Here is a 9,970-nt window from a genome sequence, read left to right as displayed (position 1 = left end):
GGGCCCTCAGAGGCAGCGTAGCCCCTGGAGTCTCCGTGGGGTCCTCAGATGCCGTCATGGGGCACCAAACGCGGTTCGGGACACTCCTAGCCGGTGAGGGCCCCAAAGACCAGCATAGGGCGCTCCTGACCAACAACTGGACGTCTGATGATCGGTGATCCCACATGATCGTTCGTTTCCCGATCACTGGTTTTTAGAATAAAATATATTTGGTGGTAAGACAGGCCTCTTATACGGCTTTTGGAGGGTGCAAAAAGCTATGTTTGCACTCCAATGTTTTCCATGGGTCTGGAGCTGAAACCCCTGCACCCTCTATCCGGGTTTCCGCTGCCCTTGAGCACCGAGATGACCAAACGACTTTACAACGCCTTACTATCTACATGCAATCAGTTCAGGGAGTTCGATCTATTAACAGCATTCTGGCTGAATCATCAGCAGCGAGCGTCCAGCTCCTTCCTTCGGAATGGCCGTCACCGAAAGTCCTGCTTTTCGTCCAGATAGTCCTCGACGCCGTATTCAATTTTATCATCTCTATATGCTTTGGGAGGGGCAAAAGGACAGTCTTGCCCACATGATTTAGCTTTGGGGAGGGCAAATGCCCATTTCGCCCTCCCCTGGATCCGCCACTGTAGATTGCAGCCTTCAGAAACCAGCGTGGACCCTCGGGTGCCGATGTAGAATGATCAGGGATTGGTGCGGGCCAAAGGTGAGTTCAGTGCGGGTTCGCTCAACCTTTCAAATGACCTGTTGACCAATGGAATGGAATGGAACAGACTAACAAAACCAGCTGCTCGAACGGCGCCTGGAAGGCGAAGGAACATGTTCATTTCACATTGCTTTTTGCTAATGATATCTGAGTGTCAGGACCAATAAGTTAGCAGTAGGTAGCTACTAGCCTGAGCACTGAGCAGGGAATGAGAGATGTATTCGGTTCAGAAAGGGCTGATTCTGCTCCCAATGATAGGGGGTTGGATACGTTATCTGTGTAATTCAAACTCAGTTCTCAGTTATCACTTCAGATTCATAAGGCTTCAGAGGGTGGAGCCAGGGCACTAAAGAGTCGGGTACTCCAAAGTTTTTCCTAGTATATACTAGAATTATACTATATCATCTAGAAAAACAACTAGAACTGGGAGTTTTTTTACTATATACCGAAAACTATCCTAGGATATGGCTGCGCTGAAGCGCGGCGCAGCTGGCGCTCGTGTTTCAATACATTGCGCTTCATATTTATACACAAGGCGGCCTGTGGTTTCACGCGGTTCCATGGTGTTCTCCCTACATTTAAATACTTACAAATTGTGCTGGCTAAGTATTTAATAACTATCGTGTGCATTAAAAAATTGGCTCTTCATTATGCATGGAATTGTGTGTACAAAGGCCTTTCTGAGTAACTGTGTACAAATTTGCAAACTGCTGTCCTTGACTGGGTGGTGGGCCAGCCTCATGCTTTCTCATTCTTTCACTGTTGCGTAGCAATGTGTTAAAAAAGAAGTTTCAAGGAATTTTATCAATTGTGATGCATGGCGACACCTTTCGACTTATCTGTGAGCATATTTGGTATAATCGTATTGCAAAGATTGCGTACACCGGCTTTATCTATTTGCAATGGCAGCTTTCGTACGACATTTGTGTATTGTCTTTTCTATGTTGGTCGCTACTCGTTTGTATGTATTTTTAGAGCCCTGACAGGCTGATGAAGGATGACTAAAGTCTTCTGAAAGCTATCATTACTAAGAAATGGAGCTGGTGTTATGAACAGTGAACAGTGTCCCAAAATTTTATTTCAGAGTGAAAAATTGTTCTTGAAAATTGGAGATGAAAGTGGAAAATTGATTTCAGTTGGATGTCACTTCCCACCCAAAACTGGCAAATTTTGGGACATTGGTTTTGAACAAACTTAACAATACAATACCACTGTCCCAGGCTCCAGCTGAATAACATCTACATATAACATAATACTTTGTGTAAGCATCTTGTACAACTGTGTTGCTGTGATAATGAAATCAAAACACATGCATCCTGCATCCATGAAAGTGGATAGTAAGTAGAAAGAAGCATTTGTTGCCACATGTTAGTGATAATTGTACAATTTCTTGGTATTTTAAGTTTGTATGAAAACGCGTAAGATTTAGGTGATTGAAACTAAACATGGAAGATAATTTTTAGGTCAATTTTTACTTTTTCTTTTTTAATGCTGTTCTTGATATTCCACTTCACTCAAAACACACCAGTTCATAAGTTATTTCAGGGCTTTCGCAATAGCCATGTCTTTGTGGTCAATCATCCTCAGAGCAGCCTGAGTCAATTCCATTCACGACTTCCTTAGCCATATATCTCTGATCCTTTTTCAGGACAAGACATGCACTACTACATATGCTGTGCCTGGCTCAAGATTCCTATATGTAGCAAGGTTGCCCTACCGACACTGGCAAAATGAATGCTTCCTTGAACAAAGCTAACCAAAGGTGCCATCAACTGTCTTAATCTGAACAGGAAGGAAGCCTAGTTTTCAACATAGACAATGTGACTTTCAGGGTGTGCACCACCCGGTGTTCATTTGTTAACATCAATAATGTGTGACCACGAAAGGAAACCCTTCTGAAGGTAACATCTCTCGACCATTCTAAGATCCTGTCCACTACCTTAATATTAACAGGTCTTTTAAATAACCATGCATTATTCATCTGATAATGCTTGTTATGTTTTCAAATAGGTTCATGTTCTTTCATCCTGATTTTTCAAAGATAAATATCACTTGAGTTTGTTTTTATTGCAAGTGTGATGCATGTAATTTCATCTTCATGTTTTCTCAGATCGAAGATCTTGCTCGCAGCTATGCCTCATTGCCTACCATGGCCAAAACCTCTTTGAGGTTTACTGTAGGTAGTGTTCTCCGTCTGATTGTTATGTGTTGAGGATGAGCTGAATGTTACTGATATTGATACCTGATATCTAATTGTGGTCAATGTTAAGTGTAACACCGTGACATCTTCCAATGCCAAAGTTTATTTCCAACGAGCCAAAGCTTGTTTGCATTGCAATTACGAGCGGTAGTGTGATGTGTGGAACGTGTAGTATGTACGATTGGGAACCACTTACTCTGGTGGCATGTTTGCATATATGAGAATGTTCAGTGTTCATCGTCTTTAGATAATAAAAGCATTGGCATATCAGGAAGTGGATTGTTCGGTGGTCGCCTAAAATGGTATCAGAGCTGCAATTTTGACACAATCGTGTTCGTCATGCTCAGCCACATCGAATGATATGCTTTTTGTATGGGTGAGGTCAATTTAGGATGTTGACCTCCGTCCAAGGTCAGGTCAGGTCATTACCTCATGATGAGGTCAAGTTGCACGTTATTCAATTTGGCAGGTCTTTCTGAGTCTATTTGTGTCTTTTCCGTCTAAGATCACTGTCAGCGCCAAAATAACTGTCTCTATATCCCCCCCCCCCCCATCGGCTTATAATGGCCAGATCACCTGACCGACCTGACGTTAGGTGACCCTTAGGAGAAATCCGAAGTTAACGACTTTTGAGAATAAGGGAGTTTGATAAGTTCTGTAAGTTTCATCTACCTGTGATAGATCTCCTTGAATTGATGGAGTTGCTATGTTACGACGTTTTTGAGACCGTGCAGAGGTTCACTTATGACGTCATAGGTCAGTGACCTGACCTGACCTGAAAATGAGGTTGGTGTCACAAAATCCGGCTTGAATCAAAGGTCAGGTATGCCAACTTACAACCCTCCATCACCAGCGCGCTCACCCCTACTTTACTTTGCAGCAATGGTTTGCCGCACATTAACGATAAAAGTTTTGGTCTGTCCGAGATTCGAACACAGGACCTTCCGATGTATCAAAAACATGGGGTCATATATGGACGAATATCTCGAAAACGGTTGGATGGGCTTGAACTTTTCATCCCAAAAATGGAAATAAAAATGTTGTAGCTATCTTTTGACATACTTTGTGGATGCCCACACTACGAAACCTTGAAAACCGAGCGCGAAAAGTCGCATTTTAACACGCAACCCTATGGGCTAGTAGGAAAAGTCACGCCCATGCTGCCATATGACTTAGGAGGGGGCTGGGTGGAGCCTTATGACCACTGACACCAAAAATTTTTGATTTTTACATTCTTCCTTTCAGTTATCAGTTACATATGTGAAAGATAAATGGCCTAAAACTGGCAATGAAAATAACTTTAAGGTTAGGCCCAGGCTTTTTGAAGGGAAGGTATGAATGAACATCCGAGGACGTCAGACTGCTTCCCTCTCCCAGATAGTATTCTCAGTTCTCACACCATTGATCATATGATGTTGATATAGTTCAGGAAACAAAAGAGATAATGTGCAAATTCAGGCCAGTTGTGAACTTATCATTGATTACAATGCCTCTAATGCCACCAATACTGCACCAACTTCTAAAGCACTTAGCAGAGGTTTAACTAATAGAGCAGACCATTTGTCAATTCAATGCTGAGCAAGGGGGTGACTGAGGTGAGGTGCAATGAGCTAAATATGTTCTGTGCTCTGCTGGACACATGTGCAGAACACATGTAGCATATTGAGCTGCACCACACATGCCAACAACAGACTTAATTTGAGGTATAATCTCTTCAGCTACCTCCTCGAAACAAGCAGCCCTCTCAGCAGCAAGTGGGTTTTGAGGGTTGGCAGCAAGACTCCTCAGTTCCTTCCTTCCAGGGCTGCAACCTGCTGCTGGAAGCTGCCTCAGAAACCCTAGCATAGTGGAACAGCTGCTGTTAGCAGTGGCATCGGGTTGGCACTTGGCAGCCATCACTTGTCTTCCTATTTCGGTCAAATGCCACTAGTTTGAGTTGTGATCCTGTCTTTTGTACTTGTGTGGTCATGTCATTGTCATAGCATGCTATTGCTACAACATGAAAGATTGCATATGCACCTTATTGCCTGAAATATATCCATTCTAATTATGGAAACAAAATCATTTAAAGAATTGCCATGCGTCTTTGTAAGCTGCTTCAGACTGAGACCAAAAGTCAATGGTCATGGCAATTTTCTGCAGCCAAATGCTGTATGATATTCACTAGCGATAGCTAGATAATTTACTCCAGAGGTCAAAAACCCAAAACGTTACATAAAAGGAATCAAAATCGATATTAACCAGCGCCCTTCAACCCCAATTTCCACTGAAACTGATACAGAAATACATGTTCACCGGTATTCGTAACTCGTGCGCCATATTCGCTATCCTATCTATACGGCTCCACAGTGCTGCCACCTAGCGAGGTGTCACGAGGCGAATATACCAGGTAGGGTCGTCCGGCGATTCTACCTGATCGTGACGTCAGCTCGTGACGTCATCTGGGGGCAAGTCTTGAAGTCCCGTTTAAGTCCTATGCAAATGGGCGATTTTTAAAGCGCTATAGAACAAACTCTGCTAAAGCTAGCACAAAACTAAGTGCATCATCGGAAAGCCGATACATTTTTGTTCGAATTATCTAAGAAGCATTTTTCACTAAACCCATTAGTTTTTCCAAAAATGCGTAAAAAGCCCCCATGCCTCCGCAGCCTCCCTTCCGCCGGCCGCCACGCCGCCGCGGTGGTGTAGTGGTTAGGATGCTTGCGCCGTAATCCAAAGATCGTGTGTTCGAATCTAGGCGCGGGTCGTACTTAAATCGAAATTGCAAGCAGAATATGTGTTGTTTCTTGATGAATGACTTATATTACAGCTAACCGTTCATAAAACTATCGATAACAATTGACTGAAACACAAAATATAGAATACATTCTAATAAAACAAATTCAAATATGGCGGCCGTTGCGCTAGGCTCCGCCCCCGACTCCGCCCCTTCGTGTGACGTCATCTGTGCACTTGGACACACAGGGAGATAGGGGACGACATGGGCCTGAGTCAGCTCAGCCGGGCCGCGCCGGTGGCCATGGGCTCCTGCTTCGGCTGGATACTTGCTGGAGGGGTAGACTCAACTGACGGGAATATAACCGGGATGTCATCCAACAGCTGCACCCCGGCACTGGCAGGGATGAAGAGATGCTGGCGGCAGCGCTGCGCGCCACGGATAGGAATCGGCGACAGCTGGCTCAGAGACTCTACCTCGTGGAGGCGCACGGGGGTTAACACGCGCAGTGGTAGGGTTGCAAGTACTACGCCCAGTGGAAGGGGGGCGGATGGCGCCCCCCCTAAATTCTCAGCTCCCAGTGGAGCTAGGAAGACGAAATTTGGAGGGTAGGTGGGGGCCCTGGGGAACTCTGTTGTGTGTGAATTTCATGACCCTAGGTCAATATCTACAAGATCAAATGAGGTCAAATGTGGTCAAATCTGCCATATAAGCAACTTTGTTGCGTTTACACGCCGATAACTCAAAAAGTTACCAGCCGATTTTCTTTTTTCTTTCACTATACGAAAGAACATACATTTATGAGTATGTAGGGTAAATTTCTAGTTAATCAAATAATAAATATGGCAGTTAGAATCCTGCTAAGGGTAAGATGTCGCCGGCTGAAGCGGGATCGGCGGACGCGGGAAAAGCGGCAATCACAATTTTGTGTTTACACACTCATAAAGTTTTTACCGGCCGATTTTCAAAATTCTTTGACCATAAGATTGCCTGTACATTTCTTAGTCTTCTCACCAAATTTGACGCGAATCGAATATAATCAGTGGTAAGGAGCGCGATGTGAAGACGGAACCGTCCCGCCCCGGCACAGTTTACAATTCAGGCGGCGCGTAACGGCTAGCGCGGCAGGATGTTTGACTTTACACCGCTATTACTAGAAAACTTGCGAACCGGTTTTATTTCTTGCACGAGAAGATCCGCAATTCAATTCTGGACAGGTAGGAAAAATTTCACACTAATATTATGTTCGCGGCGCGAGTTATTGGCGAAAAACAGGAGGGGTGGGCGAAATCCCCCCCTTCCACCGCGCGTGTTAAAGGGACCCTCCCACCTTAAAGGGACACTCCCACCTTAACATTAGTTTTGAGTTGAGATAGCCAAATTGGTGGCCATGGCCTGCAAATACCGGTTTGGGCACTCACAACATCGACAAATGCTTTAATTCGGAGATATGGAATTTCAAACTTGCAGTTTTCGGATTCTAAGGGGCTAGTGCATTGGTATGCCCCCTTAGAATTTGTGACGTCAGCGGAGATCTAACGATTTTTAAATCTTTTACTATAACGTTTGGTAGCACGCGGTGGTATATGCTGCTTTGCGCGCAACAAATGCCGCACTTTCAAATAAAGTCGCTAGGAACAGCGGAGATCCCAAAAAGTAAACAAAAGTAAAAGTCTAATATCTTGAAAACCGGTGAATATTTTTCGATGAAATTTAGTAGATATTCGTTTTCGCTCTTTCTGAACCGAACGACATCACTTTCGTGCCAATTCATTAACTTTTATGAACTTGGGAGGGTCCCTTTAACATTAGTTTTGAGTTGAGATAGCCAAATTGGTGGCCATGGCCTGCAAATACCGGTTTGGGCACTCACAACATCGAGAAATGCTTTAATTCGAAGATATGGAATTTCAAACTTGCAGTTTTCGGATTCTAAGGGGCTAATGCATTGGTATGCCCCCTTAGAATTTGTGACGTCAGCGGAGATCTAACGATTTTTAAATCTTAGACTAAAACCATCGTTAACACGTGGTGGTATACGCTGCTTTGCGCGCAACGTCTGCCGCACTTTAAGGCTGCCAAATTATTGCTTCCAAATAAAGTCGCTAGTAACAGGGAGATCCCAAAACGTAAACAAAAGTAAAAGCCTAATATCTTGAAAACCAGTGAATATTTTTCGGTGAAATTTGGTAGATATTCGTTTTCGCTCTTTCTGAACCAAGGGCACTTTCATTGCCACTTTCATGCCAATTCATTAACTTTTTTGAAGGTGGGAGGGTCCCTTTAAAGGGACTATCCCACCTTCAAAAAAGTACCATTTAGGATTCCGAAATGTTACTCAGGATATTGTGACGAATTTTGCAGTTTTATACGCGTTTTCATCGTATACTTTTTGAGATACTGCGACTTTGTTTCTTCGTGACGTCATTTGGATCGGATCTGTGACGTAATGAAGGATTTACTTCATGTCAATGTGGGGGGAAATTTGGCAGCAAATATATTTACTAAATAATATTTACTTACTAATATAATATATTTATAAATATACGCCGATTTCAACTTATTCGTAAAACAGGTCGAACGCGTGAAACGGCTGATGACGTCATCAAATGGCCGTTAATAGTTATGAGATAGGGCCTTAGCTAAGGCCCACTTTTCAAGTGAAGGGAACGAATTTCTTTAACACCACGAAACTGAGGATATTGCGACCAGGATATATAGTGGTTTCTGAACCTGGCCGCCAACTTGGCTATCTCAACTCAGAACTAATGCAAAGGTGGAACAGTCCCTTTAAAGGAAGGGTGCCACCTTTTGGACACAACGCAGTTTTTACAAGATTAGCCTCATATGAACCTAAAAACCGGCTTCACTTACCTATGCTCGAGACGGTCAGCATTGAATCCGCACGTGAAGTTATCATTTGCGAGTTTTGCTGCCAGCATTCGGGCAGGCAAAAATCTTCAGCACTAATTCCTCGTCGTGTTAAGGGTATTTTATAAAACATGAAATCAGCAAAGGTATGTATAAAAGTTATACTTTTGAAGCATGTTTTATCATTTTGAAAGGGTATATTTTTTCTTTATGGTATACACTTAAGTTTTAAAATTTTAATTGGGAAGTTTTTCTAGTAAGTTGCATGAAGGGTGAAGGGTTCCATAGATCTCTTAAGCATTGTAAAGGAAAAACCTTTACTCGACTTATTTGATGTTCTTTAACTGTTGGCAAATATGGCCAACAGTTACCTACTTGGTTACCTACAACTTAGTTCAAATCATGTTATCTTCTTCCTTTTTATTTGTTCATCTTTTTGTCTCAGTTGCGCCATCAATGCAAATGGCAGAATGATATGTTGCCATGACAACAGGATATGCCAGCCGTCCTAGCTGCCACATCAAACGACCTTGAGTTGTAGTGGTGATATAAACAACGATCTTTTTTTTGGCCAATGTATTAAATGCAATGTTTCGGTTTTTTGTATATTGTGGACGCGCTAACCACGTCTAAAAATTCAAATAAGTAAAATAGATTCATAGAACAAAAATTTCGGAAGGTGGCACCCTTCCTTTAAAGGGACCCTCCCACCTTCAAAAAAGTTTATGAATTGGCATGAAAGTGATGTCGTTCGGTTCAGAAAGAGCGAAAACGAATATCTACCGAATTTCACCGAAAAATATTCACCGGTTTTCAAGATATTAGACTTTTACTTTTGTTTACTTTTTGGGATCTCCGCTGTTCCTAGCGACTTTATTTGGAAGCAATAGTTTGGCATGGCAGCTGAAAGTGCGGCACTTGTTGCGCGCAAAGCAGCGTATACCACCACGTGTTAACGATGGTTTTAGTCTAAGATTTAAAAATCGTTAGATATCTGCGCTGACGTCACACATTCAGAGGGGTATTCCTATGCATTAGCCCCTCTGAATCTAAATGCTGCAATTATGAAATTCAATATTTCCGATTTAAGGCATTTCTCGATGTTGTGAGTGCCGAAACCGGTAATTGTGAGCCAGGGAGCCCATTCTGGCTATCTCAACTCAAATCTAATGTTAAGGTGGGAGGGTCCCTTTAACGGCAATCTGATGACGTCATTTGCCTTTTGGACGCCTGTCACGCAATCAAGTGAAGTATCACTTGATTTACGAATAAGCCAATCACAGATACTTTTGCTATTGTATGAGCCGCGTCATATTTGAGAGCAAATATATTTGCTGCCAAATTTCCCTCCACATTGATATGTAGTAAATCCTGCCACTGATATATCTGCCCACTAATCGGCCTCCTAAAACCTGTCATTCAAGAAAGTTAAGAAATTAATGTCACGTGTGCGTCATGACTGCCTACCATAAACGCT

The 9,970-nt window shown here is 42.9% G+C and overlaps 1 long non-coding RNA gene across 1 annotated transcript; it reads left to right on the top strand.

The window, feature by feature from the left end:
• The first annotated feature begins 1,184 nt into the window (after positions 1-1,184).
• On the top strand, positions 1,185-3,176 carry LOC122368672. The gene is made up of 2 exons (XR_006254276.1): positions 1,185-2,043; positions 2,355-3,176. It is a non-coding gene; the product is annotated as an uncharacterized LOC122368672 (long non-coding RNA).
• Positions 3,177-9,970: the final 6,794 nt, after the last annotated feature.

Source organism: Amphibalanus amphitrite, unplaced genomic scaffold (assembly GCF_019059575.1).
Source record: "Amphibalanus amphitrite isolate SeventyFive unplaced genomic scaffold, NRLGWU_Aamphi_draft 000966F_arrow, whole genome shotgun sequence".
NCBI lineage: Eukaryota > Metazoa > Arthropoda > Thecostraca > Balanomorpha > Balanidae > Amphibalanus > Amphibalanus amphitrite.
This window is presented reverse-complemented; position numbering and strand designations above follow the sequence as displayed.